This window comes from Lactuca virosa, chromosome 1 (assembly GCF_052849685.1).
Source record: "Lactuca virosa cultivar CGN04683 chromosome 1, Lactuca_virosa_CGN04683_v6, whole genome shotgun sequence".
Lineage (NCBI taxonomy): Eukaryota > Viridiplantae > Streptophyta > Magnoliopsida > Asterales > Asteraceae > Lactuca > Lactuca virosa.
The window spans coordinates 178,164,300-178,182,897 of NC_136426.1; positions in this window are offsets into that span (position 1 = coordinate 178,164,300).

An 18,598-nucleotide genomic window follows, 5' to 3' on the forward strand; every position below is an offset into this window, starting at 1 on the left:
CTTCTTAAACCATCAAGAGGACCTCTTTTCTCCCAACTTTCAGCCACACTTTTGATGTATTCTTGAGTCATTCATTCACTTATTGGTAAGTATTTCCTTCTAACTCAAGTGTTATTACATGTTTTCATAACACTCTTGGATTAACGACTCATATCTTCACACCAAAAATCGTTCTTAGGATCATCCAAAACTTCGTGTGTTCATCAAGTGATCTAGACTTGAAAACTCATCATCTTCAACCTTCCACTCTTCAAGAAATCACTCAAAGTGAGTTCATACCCCTACATTTTCATGTTTTCTTCAAGTTTTAGGGGGGGAATACAAGTTAAAACACCAAAAACTTAACCAAACTCAAACAACAGCTTTCATCAGAAAAGTTAAGTCTTATTCACAGACTGTTTTGACTAGCTTAAACTTAATATCTTTCAAAACTGTGTAATATGCAAATAGTTCAGGTTCATACCTTTAAAATGACTACTTCCACATCTCCATACGAGTTTTCTACGATTTATGGTGATTTTTACAAAACTGCCTATCATTTCAGAAACGAATTCGGACCAGTCTGTGAATATGAACATTTTAACACAAGTTAAAGACTTCCAAAAATCATAATAAAATTTACGAATAAACTAGACATATTTTATGAACTCTCAGAATTTACGGATTCAGTTTTCGACTTCGTATGATTTTTCTAAAACAGTGCAGGAAGGTTAAAAACTAGTTAACAACTTATAACTTCCATAACACTTTGTATTATGTTGAGCAAAGTGTATAACAATAAGTTCTAAATATTGAATGTATTTTCTTGTTAGTTTATCATCATAAACTGAAATTTAGTCATTCATGATAAGATTCTTCATTCACTTCGAACACCTATAATAAACTATAATAAGCATAGTTTATGGATTCATAGCACTAATGTATTTTCATAAAAGAGTTCTTTTACATTACAAACGTTTTAGGATAAACTATAATATGTATAGTTTATGTATCATTTACATTTCAAACTCATTTACCAAAGGTTTTCAGTTCAGTTCACGTAAATCTATTAATGAATAAATTTGTGAGACATTCGCTTCGTGTTACCTTCGTAGTAACAAAGTCAAAAGTCCTGTAAATTGTAACCAGAGTCTCTTGTAGGGAGAGCGTGATAATTGTGTATAGATCTATATTGGGTCTGGCAAGCCCGCACCTGAGCTGCATGCAACAGCTAGACCGGCAGGTCTGAGGTGACAAGTGTCATATCATTCTGACGCCTGAAGAACGTCGTATTACGAGGCCGTCTGAGTCTTAGCATGGTTATAATAACTCACATGTGGTATTAACAAATCATAAGATTTACGGGTTTTACTTTTAAATTAGCGAGTTATGTCGATTTAACTCACAGGAATTACTTTAAGTATGGAAAAATACTTGTTTATTTTCGGTCCTGGGTTTTAGGACTACATAACTTTTATAAGGAAAATATTGGATTTTCTTTGGAAACATATTTCTGTAAAACTTCATTTCATCTAGAATAGTTAGACTTCAGCTATAATCGCTAAGTGTAGGGTTATATAAGAATCTAGTCACAATCGACTTAGAATTGGTGGGCCCGCCTTATCTCCTGTTCCTTGTTTGGTTGTGGACCTAGGGTAGACCCATTATATTCAACAGTTTATTTACTGAAATTTTATATAACTTATATACGCTGGGCGACTATAGAAGGAATCTATGGGTCCTTCTAGGGTTCATTATCGCATAACATAGAAGCATTCATTTCACACTTAATAAAGAAAATATTGGATTTTCTGGAAACATACTTTGTCGCTTTTACAAGGAAAACAGTTTCTTTCTCAAACAAAACTCTTATGAACTCACCAACTTAATTGTTGACGCTTTTTCAAACTACTTGTATTCTCAGGAATTCAATGAAACAGGAAATCAACCGCTTTTGAGGATGGGACGTTGAATCGTCAAACATTTCACTTTTGTCATCATAAGTGTAATTGATTGGAAACATGTAAACACATACTATTGTATAACTTTTTCAATTATATTTATGATGGTTGTATTTACTTTGGGCACTATTATACTCGTTGTTGTGATACTATACATGAAGTCCTCCACCCCCGGACGTTTCCGCCATCCTTGGTTTGGGGGTATGACAAAAATGTTTTCAAGGAAAAGTTTTCTAAGAAAAGAAAGGGTGTGGTGCATGTAATCAACCTGGCTCAAGTAAGTTTCCCAGAATACCCATATATGTTATCTGTTATGACCTGATGTACGGATCTGTGAATCGCATGCTAGTTAGGGCTAGAAGAGAGACCTTTATATGTTGTATGAGCTGGTAGACTTGCATGCTAGTGCTACGTAGTCAACGACAGATTGGCCTGATATGTGATGCTTGTAGCCTTGGAGATACTGGATGCCATGCTAGAATGAGAACGATTATTGGTATTGATAACTGTTAAGTGTATTTTTTGAAAATTGTATACGGTTAGGATCTTATAGCCTTAGAATAGCTGATTTGGCTTTATTTCCTGTGGTCCTAGGGTAGAGTCTATTATTCGATAGTCTATAAGATCCTATATGTGTATAATTTGCATGCATAAGGCAGCCGGCAGCGAGGATGGATGGATGTGTACAACATGAGTTGTGGTATGTGGGCCGAATGTTTTATGATAGTTCATGGTGTTGGGTTATGAGCATTCTAACACTTCCTAAGTGTACATGCAACCCTAATAAACCTTGGATCTATGTTTGTCTAAGGTACATGCAAAATATTATTTTCCAAGGTTTATAACCTATCTAGCATGGCATGGGGTACTTTTAAACATAAAAGAACTAGATGAATTACATACCTTTTGTTGATTGCTGATTCCTTGGAGTTTGAGAGCCAAGCACCAATAATGTGAATGCCTCAAATGGAAATCACAAATCACCACAAACTTGGAAAATGTATGAGAGAGTATACTAACAATTAGAAATCGGCCACCACTATTACACACACACTAGGGTAGTATTTCATGCAACATGAGCTTGTTTATATAGTGTGCATGGTTAGGGTGAAACCCTAATAACCCATGTCTTTTCCTTTCCAAGGATCCATGGGTTAAAAGCTCCATGGATCATCCATGGACTTCCATATAAGCTTAGCCCATTAACAAATGAGTATTAGCCCACACCATATAAATATAATAGCCCATGATTTAATTAGTCTTCCTTTTAATCACTAAATTAATTCATAATTAATTCAAGATTAAAACTAATTAAATAATATGACTTTATATTAATATATTATAACTTATAATATATTAATAAATCGTAAGTATACAATTCTCATAAAATTATCCATAAACAGTTTGGGTGAAGTGCAACCCAAATGGACGATGCCGGGTCGGGTCAAGTATATACCAAATAAGTTATGGACTTAGACACCTTATGCAACAGTCTCCCACTTGGATAAGTTTAATAACTGTATTTGCGTATGTTACTTCAGGAACCAACCAGCAATCGTAGCTCTTGAAAACTCTGTTGAAAAATGAAGTGCCATTTTAGATAAGTGATCATATAATCCTATTTTCTCATGATATCAGCCGGACAAATACATGGAACAACATCGTACTTATTGTCCAGCAGTTTGTTTCTCAATTTCCGATTTGTTTGACAAAGAACTAAATTGAACACATCAATTAGGTTCTGACCGGGCCCAGTACATAGGTCAAAACAAAATCAGCGAGGGGCCCATATATCGCTTCTAATCCTACAAGGACTAGAAGGAACAGATAAACTTCGACTCATATACTTGTTTCTACTACTTGTTGAATTATACACAAAGGCACGGTTTATAACATCAAGTTACTGATGCGTTTACGTGCAATCAATGCACAACCAACTCATAGGTAATAACTCATATCTCTAGGTTTGAAGACTTATATGATATTACCGTCTCACGATCACTCGAGATAAATTCCATGAAGTGATACAAGTGAGCGTGGGTTAATTCCAATACTCATAACTTATGAGTACTCATGAATGTTGTAGCAACCATTGCTATGTCTAAACACGTTTAGCCATCTACAAACTCGATTCATGACAGTCTTAATTCATACCTACTTCCAACATATGAACGACTGTAGAGTGTTTAAATAACTTAGTCATTCGGAAAGAATAACCTAGCTATTCTGGAAGTCAAAACATGCAAAGTGAAACACAATAATAATCGAATCCAATATGGTCTCAGAACCCTTTTGAATATAAATAAAACCACCTTTTATTTATCACCATATTGATTACACATTATTCATTGTATAATGTTTCAAATAATCAACTTAATACTTGAACAAAAACAACAGTCGTCCCATGCTCCCAGCATGTACACTTTGTTTTTCTAAACAATAGTTATGCCATACTCCAAGTATGCACACTATGTTTGTCTATGATCTTTACTTTGGGAAATAGATCAATTGAACATGATTCCAATGATGCTCATTTCACAATCCCAAATCCTTATTGTAAATGTAAGAATTCCTAATTCCTACCATTTACCAAAAAACTGTTAGATTTTAAACTTATATGCACTGATCCTCTCGTAATGATTATGCACAAGGTCACCAAAACCTTGTCATCAGTCATTACAGAGGATTCCAAAGGAGATCAACTCTATGGAAACGAACTCTCATATTCAAAGTACATTGCTTTGAACATCCTTCTTGCATAAAAGTTTCTAACTTTCTCATAGATTCTTAATATCCAACTCCCAATATGGAAAATTTCCATATTCCTATTTTGATTATCATGTCTGAACAAGAGCTACCTCTTTTCAGAATATATCCATATGGTCCTTCCAAAATTTAACATCATACTTCCAATTGTCTCTAAGCAACCAATCTTTGGCGAACCTCCGACTGTCCTCGACAATTTCTTAATCATTTTAGTCTTATCCAATTCTAGACTTTTCCCTTCTTAATGCTCTGAGCATTTGGAAAATTTAGAAAGGATGAATATTATAGCACATGTGACCGATCCTATACCCGAAGCATATGGGACACGATTCACGATGTCTCACATAAAGACCTGATACTGGATCAGCCTTTTGCTACAATATTTTTTTTTTTATTTTCCATGTTTTCAAAAATCGACTATGAAGAGGGATGTCGTGATCATAATCGAATTTGAGAACGCAATATATATAGAATTTCCTTATGTTGAACCATTCCAACATAAAATTCATATATATATCCTTGACTAAAGATGATTAAAAACTCAATCTAAGCTTTTAGAATTGAAATGAAGTATAATTTCCTCTCCCTTAATTATAGCAAAACAACTTTTTCAACCCCTACAACTTTACGAATTGAAACTTTTGTTTTTCTATAATTAACATTGCTAACTTGCAACACTAAACATAATAATCATGCTCCCACTAACATGATGATTATCAGCATAACACTTATGCTCCCACTAGCTCTGACATATTTCCAGAAATCAGTTGGACTTCTGAAATTTAGATTCGTACACCCTTTCTTAGATAGCTCACATGTGTGTCTAAACAATTTCCAGAACTATGAAAAGGGATGCCGTAATCATAGTCTTAATTGTTTAGACCTTTGCCATTTCTCACAAGTCCATGTTAGTGTGTCGGTTAACCAGACACGCTCCACTAACGACTTTGAGAATGCAAACACCACAATTGCTATCTACTTAAAATCTTCTTAGTGAAAGCATTTCCTCACCATCATTTTCATGGATCGGAGAGAAACCTTATGACACTTAGATTTTATAGTGTATGAGTTTCTATCCATGTGAATTTGTCAAAACCATAATCACAAGACAAGATTAGTGACAAATTCAGCCTTACATGGATTGAACTTGTTCAATCTTAATTTCTTGTCACCTGGTAGCACAAGGCCCACCAATGCTTCCAAGCTGTTATGCACACAGTTTAGAACTAACAGAACTCATATGCATAGTCAACTTAATAGGAACAGACACAAAAACAAGAATTATGTCAACTTAATAGGTTCCAAACCTTAAGTCGTGTGCTAGTGATAAAACTCAGGTTTTACTCTTGATTAAATCTTGAAATCCTTTCAGGATCTTTAAGACTCCCACTGTCCTCTTGACATATAAGTTTCCCTAGTCAAGAACCATTCCTTGACAAAACAAATATTCAAGGGATAGTGCGGATTCTTATCAAGACTAACACTTCACACAATTGGTCTTAATTGGTCTTTGTCTTATCCAAGACATCACAACTTACCAATTTCAAATGTACAAGAGTAGAAAACATTTTACACTACATTTGATAAGTGTTTTAAACCTTAATTTATGTCACTCAATGTTACAATCTTGGAGTATGACTCTAAGAGTTGTTTTGGAACGAAGTATGATCCATATTCTTGATTTTAACCATTCCAAAAATTCATGACCCCTCATCTTAGTCATAACAATGCACTAAGATGTCCTTAGAGTATGAATTTGTGATATGGTTTCATAATCATTGATCATAAAACATGTATGATCCATCTTCTTGATTTTAACCATTCCAACAATTCATGACTCCTCATCTTAGTCATAACAATGAACTAAGATGTCCTTAGAGTATGAATTTGTTATATGGTTTCATAATCATTAAGATGATCATAAAAACATGATACTAAAGTACTCTCCCATCTTTTCAGATTTGAGAAACTTTTATCTCTCTGCCAAATTTGATTCTTCTCATCCGTTCTGCCATACGTTGAAACTTTTCCAATGTTACAGAATTATACTTAACCTTATAAGTATAACCATATTTACTAATCTTTAGTAAATCATGACGAATTGATCTTTGTGGTGGACCTTGACCAGCACACACCCAGTGTACCTAATTCCTTAGTCCTTCAATTGACTCACATATGCATGTGATCAATGAATTAGTCTCAATTTTACAAAGATGAAAATTCTCATTCATCATACAATCCAACTTGTATGATCCCAAGTTTCTGACTAACTGAAGCTTGGGTGATGAGAACCTTTCCTCATTTGGTAAATTCAGACACTACCACATATGAGAGAATCAAACTCATATTTCCAATATTGCTAGAAACATACAAACATCAATTTTCCATAAATGCCATTGTAAGGGGATATAATATAAAATAAACTAAACAAAACTTTTATTTCTTTATTAAAATACGGAAGAATATTCCTTACAATGCATCTTCAAATGAAAACTATGATATTACATATTTCCTAGCAATCTATCATAACTTTTAAGTAGTAGTTCAAAAATCCGATCCTCGAACCATGCGATAGAAATCCATCTTCGTGATCAGATTCAGCACACTCTTAGTTTAACCTTCCTTTTGCTCGATCCTGCTAAACATCAAGATGCAACCTAGTCACATCATGTAATAAGAATCAACAATTAGGAACTTTAACAAAGTTAGATAGTGGACTTACCTGAAGCCGAGTCAAACATTTTGTCTCTACTTGCTTTCAAATATTTCAGGTATTCAGGGCATCTTTGCTTCCAATGTCCCTTCTCATGACAATAAAAACATATAGACTCTTTGTGAATGGTACACGAGACAATCACAGACTTAGCCTTTCCCTTTACCTTTTGGTCAACCGGGTTGACCAAGGCCGATCCCCTTCCATTGGGACGAGAAAGCTTTTCTGGACTTCCAATGTTACCATTGTCCATGTCCATGGAAGTTTGAGAAATAGATTTTCCATCAATATTTGCTTGACCATTGCGCCAAATCATTGTTGATTCAGCAGCAACAAGCAAATAAGAAAGATCTATTAGGGTTATGTCAGGATCTGTCATATGGTAGTCTTTAATAAACTCACCATACGACTCAGGAAGTGACTGAAGAACCCAGTCAACAACGAACTTCTTTGAAATAACAGCACCCAACATTCTCAACCTGTCTATGTGTGACTTCATTCCTAAGACATGAGTGCACACAGGTCTTCCATCTTTATGTTTCATTTCTAGTAGAGCTTGAGTGATCTTGAACCTTTCAAGTCTTCGGGCTTGTGGGTCAGGGAGAATAAATGGAGGAGGTGGGGGGAGTGAAGCATGATGTTGAGGGACATCATCTTCAGGAGGAAAGCTTGTTTCAAGCGATTTGGGAAGATCATAGTTGTCTGAACCAGACATCTACAATGGGAGAAAATCAAGTTAGTTGATTCAAGTCCTTAATATAACACCCAATATGAAATATTAAGGCTAGGACCCAACAAAATATTTTATAACTTGGAAGAGGGATGCCGTAATCCAAGCTATAAAATATTTGAAGGTAGGTGAATGACGATTCACCAATTTCCACCATGAAAAACGAAATAATTTATTAGGTTTTAATTGGATTTGAAACTCCTAGATCTTTTGAGATTCATTGAACTTTTCAATGGCATGTTTCAATCTCGATTGTGCCTTTCAGGTTTTGTGACTGGGATGCCGAGGATCACAAAACAAGGTGTGAATAACCATGCAAACTCACTTGGTACCCTTAATATTATCACCTAATCGATGTGCCGGTTAACCGCACACGCTCCACCGATCTATGATAAACATTAAGTCACCCTTCGTGATCCTTACTAGTCCAAGTTAGTGTGTCGGTTAACCACACACGCTCCACCAACGACTTGGTAAGGTACAAAGTGTGAATTTCATGGGTTTGCACCATATTCACATTTTCCTAAAGTAACTAAGATTGGGAATTTATAAAAGGTTTAGTTACTTTATAATATTCATTATACTTTTAATGAGAATTTAAAGTCATTGTCCTACCCGTTCGGCTAACGACCCTCCACCGATCAAGGAAGCAGTGGGTGAGAGTGGACACCCATTAAGCTGCCATTTTATAGGCAACAACCTTATACCCCCCTTATAGACCGGCTTCGTGAATGAGGCCTACTAATGGTAGAACGACTTATTCTTATACATATATATATATATATATATATATATATATATATATATATAATATATATATATATATATATATATATATAATTAACCATTAATGTTATAAATAGTATAAGGGTTGAATTTTAACTTTTAAAACTCTAAGGGTTTGGAATTAAAGTTTATTAAAGTGTGTGAAACTTTACAAATTCCAAAACTTGAGGGCAAGTTTTGTAACTATCCAAAACTTTTCATTTCATAACTTATGAATTAAAGGTTCATAAAAATGAAGATTCTTCATTTTATGTAACTTATGTGTTTTAAGTGTGTGTTTAAAAGAAGTGACCTTTGGATATCCATAACTTGAGGACAAATTATGGACTCCATTAAAACACATAAATGATCAAGAATTAATCCTAAACAATTCAGCAAATAATTCCTATCATCTTCTAAATTCATAAGAACATAAACATGATCATCAAGGTTTCAAGAATTATATGAACACATACAAAGCATGAAATTTTGATATAAGCTATTGTAAATAGATTAGAACAACCATTACACCAACTAAAACAAGTTTTAAAACACCAAAACAGTTTAGGGTAATGTTTCTAGTCCATTTCCAGCAGCAAAAGTCGAAAATCTGCATTCTGAGGCTCCTACTCGCCGAGTGCACGAACCTACTCGGCGAGTAGGATGAGTTTACACATGAACTCGGCGAGTCCCCCCATGGACTCGGCGAGTTCATCAGTCAGACAACAAAAAATCGACTTTTTATCACTATTTTGCATCAAGTATCAAACAAACAAGCCTAGGCTCTGATACCACTGTTGGGTTATGAGCATTCTAACACTTCCTAAGTGTACATGCAACCCTAATAAACCTTGGATCTATGTTTGTCTAAGGTACATGCAAAATATTATTTTCCAAGGTTTATAACCTATCTAGCATCGCATGGGGTACTTTTAAACATAAAAGAACTAGATGAATTACATACCTTTTGTTGATTGTTGATTCCTTGGAGTTTGAGAGCCAAGCACCAATAATGTGAATGCCTCAAATGGAAATCACAAATCACCACAAACTTGGAAAATGTATGAGAGAGTATACTAACACTTAGAAATCGGCCACCACTATTACACACACACTAGGGTAGTATTTCATGCAACATGAGCTTGTTTATATAGTGTGCATGGTTAGGGTGAAACCCTAATAACCCATGTCTTTTCCTTTCCAAGGATCCATGGGTTAAAAGCTCCATGGATCATCGATGGACTTCCTTATAAGCTTAGCCCATTAACAAATGAGTATTAGCCCACACCATATAAATATAATAGCCCATGATTTAATTAGTCTTCCTTTTAATCACTAAATTAATTCACAATTAATTCAAGATTAAAACTAATTAAATAACATGACTTTATATTAATATATTATAACTTATAATATATTAATAAATCGTAAGTATACAATTCTCATAAAATTATCCATAAACAGTTTGGGTGATGTGCAACCCAAATGGACCATGCCGGGTCGGGTCAAGTATATACCAAATAAGTTATGGACTTAGACACCTTATCCAACACATGGGTGGGAGATTTCCCTAGGGTAAGCCTAGGATGAGATTAGTGACAGGAGTTACCTGAGTGTGAATTGTATGCATGGATATAATTGCTTGATTGGAGTATGTTGGTTAGTTTTCTATTGTATGATTGTTGCTTGCTTTGTGCTTTGTTGGACTCTTAGCAATGCGAGTTAGCTACTAAGTGAATATGCTAAGTCACATGTAGCACAGGATGGATAATCTCAGAGTGATGGACTTGATCCTATTGCGCAGCTCTTGTATGAGTCCAACCGTTCTAGGGGTGAGTCTCTTACTTGAAGCATTATCTGATCTCTGCTACATGTGGCTATACTCATGAGGTATCTAGTTGATATTACTGGGAATCCTTCAACAGCTGAGGACTGGGTGGGTTGGGAACCTAGGAAAGCCTAGGAGCTGCTTCCATGGTTATTGTGATGTTGTTTAGCGGATATTTGGTGCATCAGTGGAGTAGGTGACTTCGAGGATTCGGGAGGATTGCTGAGGAAAGTATGGATAGGTGTGGAAGGTAGTATTGGGCCCATACTACTGAAAGCACAAGATCTATTCTCGAATCGGTGAGATTCTTGGAGAATCTAAAAAGCTTATAGGAAGGAGAATCCTTGGTTATGCTTGGACCGTGGGAATAGTTGCTATGCACACTGAGGATGAGCACGTATGGGAAAGACCAGGGTTGGTTTCGGCTCTGGTGGTGAGCCAGTTAGTGGAAGGACTGTCAGAATTTTCAGTCTGCTTTGGATCTCTTGTATCAGGCGGAAAGGATTGATATGATTTTTAGAGCTCGAGAGCGGGGGACTGATTTGGAGCACATTGGGAAGAGGGGACCAGATCAGGTGCATATATTGAAGGGTCCCGGGAAGAGATCTAAGATTTCGGATCAGCTTTCGAGAGGCCAGCAGGGTCGGATACAGTGCATAACGAGCGAGAAACCGTACGATGGAGTTATCGCTCCAGGACTATGGGTCGCTACAAGTGTAGCAGGATTTATCGTGTCTGCAGGTGAAATTATGAGTGGGTGCTCAATTTAGGGTGTGTTCGATCTGATGGATCGGCGGTGAGGTTTTGGACCGTTGTGATGAGGCAAGAGTGTTGTGAGACTGCGGGGTAGCCAGTAGCATTTACCGATCCATAGGCAGCAGTAAGATGGTGGTAAATTTGTATTTGCCTTCGGAATTCTTTGGTAAAAGGGCGCCTTAGTGTGGGGTGATTAGATCATCTGATTGGTTAAGAATACAAGAGTATTCTTCAGGATTTCCAAAGCTGAGTGATCATTGTGTTGGGATAACTATGGGGCGCTTGTGTTGTCGGCACAGGATTTGGGCGGGTCATGCATATTGATCAAAATGGATCGGAGATCCATATAGCATAAGAGGTGAAAGAGCATCGTCGAGTCCAAGTGGGGGAGAAACAAGTGGCTGTTTAGGCCTAGGTTGTGTTGGTGGGAGTTCAGGAAACTCCCAATCGCTGGTTGGCATCGCCTTGATTATGCATAGTGAGCAGTCGAAATCCATAGGTGCGACCCAAACTCCTGATGGGATATAGGATTCCGCTCGATAGGAGCGACGATGTGATAGTGGAGTGTGGAAAGGCGATGAGTGGTAAGCATGATTGGAGGGAAGTAGTGTTAGGCTGCGATAGGATCTGTGTTTTGACTATAATAAAAATGAAATTTTTACCCACGATTTTTGGGTCGTTACATTTTTCGCCAGGCATAATCTAGATGATGTAGTTTGTATCAATTCCCTTAAGTTATAGATGATAATCCACCTCCTAGACTTTAAGAAAGAAGTGGTTTAAATAGAAAACACATGGACATGGAATTGAAATTTTATTTATGACCTTTTTTACTTGTTCCCTCTTGTTCACATTGTCAACATCATATCTCAAAAAAGATTCTACTCATCCGCATATGAGTGTTCGATTCTATTTGAATGCATACAAGACTTATCCAAGTTCATGATGTAAGCCTAAATAAAAAACGGAAAATTAATTAATATAGTGAATAAAGAACGAGCTATAAGATTGTTGTTTTGCTCATAACCCAAAGCTTTAGTGTTTGCATGTACACCATAAGATTGTTGTTTTGCTCATAACCCAACAGTGGTATCAGAGCGTACATCGTTTTTATTTTGTATTTGATGCATAGCTAAATTGTTCAAAGCTCAAAAGTCGAAAAATTGTGCCTCTGCCTGATGAACTCGGCGAGTCAGGGCAAATCGACGAATCCATTCAGTGACTCGGCGAGTCGAGTCGTCTGGTGGCTGATTTTTCGGGATTTTGATTGAAATTGAATTAGGATAATTACCAAAAACGTTTTTGGCTGATAAAATCCGATTTTTTCAATATGGTATGGATTATCCTAATGCAATTCAAAGATAATTATCATAAATAAGATAATTACTTGTTTTATATTATAAAGATTAATTATTTGTATTTTGATTTGAATTATCTTGTCAAGAAAATAGATTAGGTCAAATTATGTGATAAAGATTAATAATATGATTAATTAATAATTTTTTTAAAATTTGATCTAAAAGATGTTTTGAAAAGTTTCAAAACTTGCCCTAAAGTTTTGGGATTTAAATTTTTAATTAAAAGTTTTAATTTTGAAATACTTAAATCCTAAACCCTTGAATTTTACAAGTTTAAAATTCAACCGTTATAGTATTATAATATTATAAGATTAATAATTATATATATATATATATATATATATATATATATATATATATATATATATATATATATGTATGTATAAGATAAGCTAGTCTTACCGTTAGTAGGCCTCATTCACGAAGCCGATCTATAAGGGGGGGTATAATGTTAATGCCTATAAAATGGTGGTTTAATGGGTGTCCACTCTTACCCACCGCTTCCTTGATTGGTGGAGGGTCGTTATCCGAACGGGTAGGACAGGGCAACTAATTCCTCATTAATAAGTATAATGATTGTAATAAAGTAACTAAATATTTTTTTATAAAATTCCTAATCTTAGTTACTTTAGGAAAAATGTGAAATGATGCTATTCCATGGAATTACACTTTCTATCTTGCCAAGTCATTAGTGGAGCGTGCGTGGATAACCGACACACTAATTTGGGACTAGCAAAGGTGGCAAAGGGTAACTCGATATTTATCATAGATCAATGGAGCGTGTGTGGCTAACCGGCACATTGATTAGGTGGTAAATGACATCGAGAGTACCAAGTATATGTGCATGGTTATTCACACCTTGTTTGTGATCCTCGGTATCCCAGTCACAAACTTGAAGGACATATCGAGATTTAAACATGTCATTGAAAAGTTCAATGAATCTCAAAAGATCTAGGAATTTCAATACATTTAAAACTTAATTGGCTTTTCGTTTTTCATGGTGGAAATTGGTAAATCGTCATTTACCTACCTTCAAATTATTTGCAATTAGATTACGGCATCCCTCTTTTGAATTGTAAATAATTTTGTTGTGTCCTAGCCCTAATTTTTCATTTGGGTGTTAAATTCGAGATTCTTATCTAATCTAAACTTTGTTCCTTTTCTATTTCAGATGTCTACTCAAAACAACAACAACGCTTTTGGCTCAACCCCTTCCAGCTCATTCTCACTCACAAACTTGTGTGGGAGGGTGATATTCGATGGGTCCAACTTTAACGATTGGATCCGCAACATTCGCATGGTCACCCGCTACGAGGACAAATAGTATGTTCTCGACAAGGAGCTGAACGAGGTTAATGCGAACACTGCCACTCCCGAAGAAATTACTGCTTACGAAACTCATGAGCGAGATGCTACGAAGGTTCATTGCATCATGCTCGCAACAATGACTGTGGAACTCCGAAAGTCCTACAAGGACTACTATACATACAAGATGCACCAAGATTGGATGGAAAGGTATCATCAAAGTGCTAGGCAGGAACGATATGAGATCATCACTGTGATGATCACTACCAAAATGAAGGATGGAGAGTCCATCACGGACCACTTGCAGAAAATGTAGATATATGTGGACTACTTGCTGAAGTTGAATGTCAACTTCGATAATGTCACAATTAGCATTTTCAGCTAGCAGATTCTATTTCCATGTAAACATCAGCTGTTTTAAAACTTGTACTCTAAGTGAATATCATGTTATGCTAACATGAAATCATCCATTTGAATCCAAACTCCTGATTGAAGTTCAAAACCTAATACAATACATCTCATATGATCAACTATGGATTGAAAGCCCTAAAAATTCCGGCTCAAGTTTATTATGGACTAGGATCCTCTTATTGGGCCTAATGGACCAATAAACTTTCAATTTGACTAACTTGGGCCTAGGAACCCTATTTGGGCTCTAATTGGACACACGTCCATGAATTTAGGGTATTTTCGATCATATGGACCTAGAATGAACCATCTTATTTCTAATGGGCCATGATGGGCCATAACTAGTTTCATAAGCCCTAATGGGCCGTAAACTACATCCTTGGGCTTCATTGGGCCGTGAACCCTCATAAGGGCCCAATAGGCCGAAAAATATTTATTTTGGGCCTCATAAACTCGAACTAACACAAGAAAGGGCCCAAATCCTCTCATCTCCTTTCTCCTTACCCATTCTCGGCCCAACAATAATACAAAAAAAAGAGAGAGATTAACTAGCTAATTGCATGACACCTCACTATGGACTAGAGGTTACCTAGGCATATTATCCATCATGTATCAATAAATCCCATACCTCCATGCAACATCAACCCACTCTTCTCCAAAGTCAACTTTCCACCTCTCTCTTATCTCTCACTCTATCTCTCGGCCTCTCTCTCACTCTCCAACCTCTCTCACATTTCAAGATAAACACTTATTCTCTTAACACTCTTCCACCCTTATTCTCTCAAGAAAATCGTGGGTATAAGAAAGATCTTCAAGAGAATCACCTCAAGCTTCACATTGTGGTAAGATCTTACAAACCCTAGTTGATATACTTTATTTTTAAGCTCAATCACTCCTCTTACACCCATGTTTTCATGAATCATGCTTCTTAGAACCATCTAAGTTCGAAAACCTTCTCAAGAAGCTTGCTAGGGCCGAGATCTTCTCATTTCCTCACCAAAAAAACCGAAAACATCAAAGCAAAGTGAGTTCATACCCCTTATTTTCGATTTTCACTTTGTTTTGGGGAAGAATACAAGTTGTTTTGTGTAGATCTATGTGTGTATGCATGATTTTGTGTGTTTTCTTTAGCTACATATGTGTTTATGTGTTGAAAACTTCATGAACTAAAAGATCTACTAAAAGATGATGATATTGGTATAATATAACACTTATTTCAACCTATCTCACAAGAAAAATGTTTAAAATACATCAAGGATTCTTGAAATCTAAGAAAAACATCATGAAAAGGGCTAAAAAAGACAAAAATGATAAAATATGGATTGTTTATGTAACTCTCGGCTAGTATGGGGTTCAAAAGGAAATTTTTGCTAAATAATGACTAATCTCGACATTTCAAACCTTATACGGACCAAAAATGTAAATATTTTCATAAGTGGGCCTTAATTGGGCTTCTCACGGTTTTGGGCCCAAGAATTGAAATTTTTGGTCTTTTGTGGGTTAAATTGTCATTTTCAAGAAATTTGTGTCAAAAATGTAAATTTTTGATAAAAAGGGGTCAAAGTTGCGAAATTATGAACATTTGGACCAAAAAGATGAAAGTTTCTATAAATGGGCCGAAAATGTATATTTTCACAAAAATCAAGCTAAATATGATATTTTTTACAAAAATGAGTTAAAAATGTTATTTTTACAAAAAACTAGCATTAAAATACATGTTTTGTCCAAAATGGGGCCTAAAATGTTATTTTTACTAAAATTGGGCCTTAATTGTAAATTTTTGGTTTATTGGACCAAGAATGTCATTTTTACAAAAACTGGGCTTTTTATGCTATTTTAGTAAATAATTGAGCTAATACTAGCAAAATAATAACAAACTGGCTAATTTTGTCATTCTCATGTTATTGGGCCTTAGTGGCCCATTAATATGCTTGATAGGTCCTGAATACTATTTATTTGTTTATTGGGCCTAACTGGCCAATTAACATGCGCGACGGACCTTGAATACTAATTGCGTGTTATTTGGGCCTATAAATACCTTACATGTGAAATGGGCCTTAGTTGTCCTTTTACATATATTTTGGGCCCATGTTAGATAATCTCATTCCTTTCGGGCCTGAAAATGACTTATATGTTTAGTGAGACTCAGTGGTCCGCTTACATGGTTTATTGGGCCCGGAATGAGTTTATATGTTTCTCTTCGCGTAAAATTCGATTAAGGATCTAGTGAGACGTGTCGGTTGACACCTATTGAGTGTACGATCGTAGCCTGTAGTTATAACTAGAGTCTCTTGGAGGGAGAGCGGGGTTTTGTGTATAGATCTATACGGGGATGACACCCCACACCTGAGCTGTTCGCTACAGTTAGACTACATCTGTCTAGGGTGACTATAACCTTATTCTATTTTCCGACGGCGTTCACCAACGCCAAGACAGACGAAATTGTCATTATTTAGTATGGTTATGACGACTCACTTAGAGGAATTAACGTTATGAAATTTACAGGAGACCATTCTCTTTTCTTTGGATTATTCAGGAACATACTCGCACTGGTTCTCAACCTCGGGGGTTGGTATGACAACATTCTCTTTTACAGACAACATAGGGTTGTATGGGGGCATTCTCTTCATTCACTTTTGGCATTCTATTAAACGATAACACACATGCATTAATACTAGATCAAACACAAACATACTAAACTATTTTAAGAAAATACAGGATTTTCTTGTGGTTACAAAGTTATACAAATCATTTTCTCAAACATGCTTATGAACTCACCAACATTTTTATGTTGACCTTTTTAAATTAACTTGTATTCTCAGGAAACCGTTGAAGCAGGTTGGGATGAACAAACTAATGGATGTTTTGTTATATTTCTATTTCATCAGACTATAATTATTTTGGCATGTAATATTCAAACACAATACTCGATGTAACCAATGTACGTTGTTATATTACATGTGTGGTGATGATGATGTTATGTTTCAATTATATACTTTGTGATGATACTCCAAGGATGAAGTCACTCGCAATCCCCCAGACGTTTCTGCCGTTTGGTTCGGGGGTGTGACAGATGAGGAGCTGGCCATAGATATTATTCTACACTCCTTACCTCCTTGCTACTACTAGTTTCGTATGACCTACCACATGAACACGAAGGAGGTCACTCTAAGAAAGCTTCAAGGCTTGCTAAGGACTATTGAGAGTAGTCTGAAAGGCAAATCTATTGCATCTACTCCTACTACTACTGCCCCTGTCTTGGCTATTGGGCAAGGAAAAGGAAAGAAGTGGAAGGCTCCTTCTAAGAGCCACAAGGGAAAGTCTCACGATGGTACCTCTTCAAGTGGAACCAAAGTTGGTCCTGATGCTCCCTCTTCCAACCCGAAGGATGAAGAGTGCTTCTACTGCCATGAGAAAGGGCATTGGAAATGAAGCTGCCCGAAGTATCTACAAGATATCAAGGATCGGAAGATAAGGCCCACCTTCACAGGTATTTATACTATTCAATCTAATAACTCATCACATGCAATGTCTTGGGTCCTCGATACAGGATGTGGTTTTCACATTTAAACTGATTTGCAGGGTCTAAGAAAAGGTAGGGATGTGGAGCATGGGAAGATAAACTTGATCATAGGGAATAGGAAAGCGTTGCCTATTACCAAGATTGGAGTTTACTCTTTAGTGCTTAGTAGTGGGTTAGGTCTAGATTTGAATAATTGTTGCTATTCGTTACAAATGACATGAAACATTATTTCTTTTCATGGTTTGTATAAACAAGGTTTTAGATTTTCGTTTAATAATGATAATGGTTCTATTAATGCTTTCTTTAATGGTACTTTTTATTTTGAAGCATTGCCTTGTAATGGTATATATGAAACTGTGATGGTTGTAGACAACTTAGGAAATGATGTGTTGCATATCGATTCTTCCAATGGTTTGGATAAAGCATGCTTGTGGCATTGTCGTCTTGGACATGTCAACAAGAAGCGCATAACCCAACTCCAAAAGGATGGAGTGTTGGAGTCATTC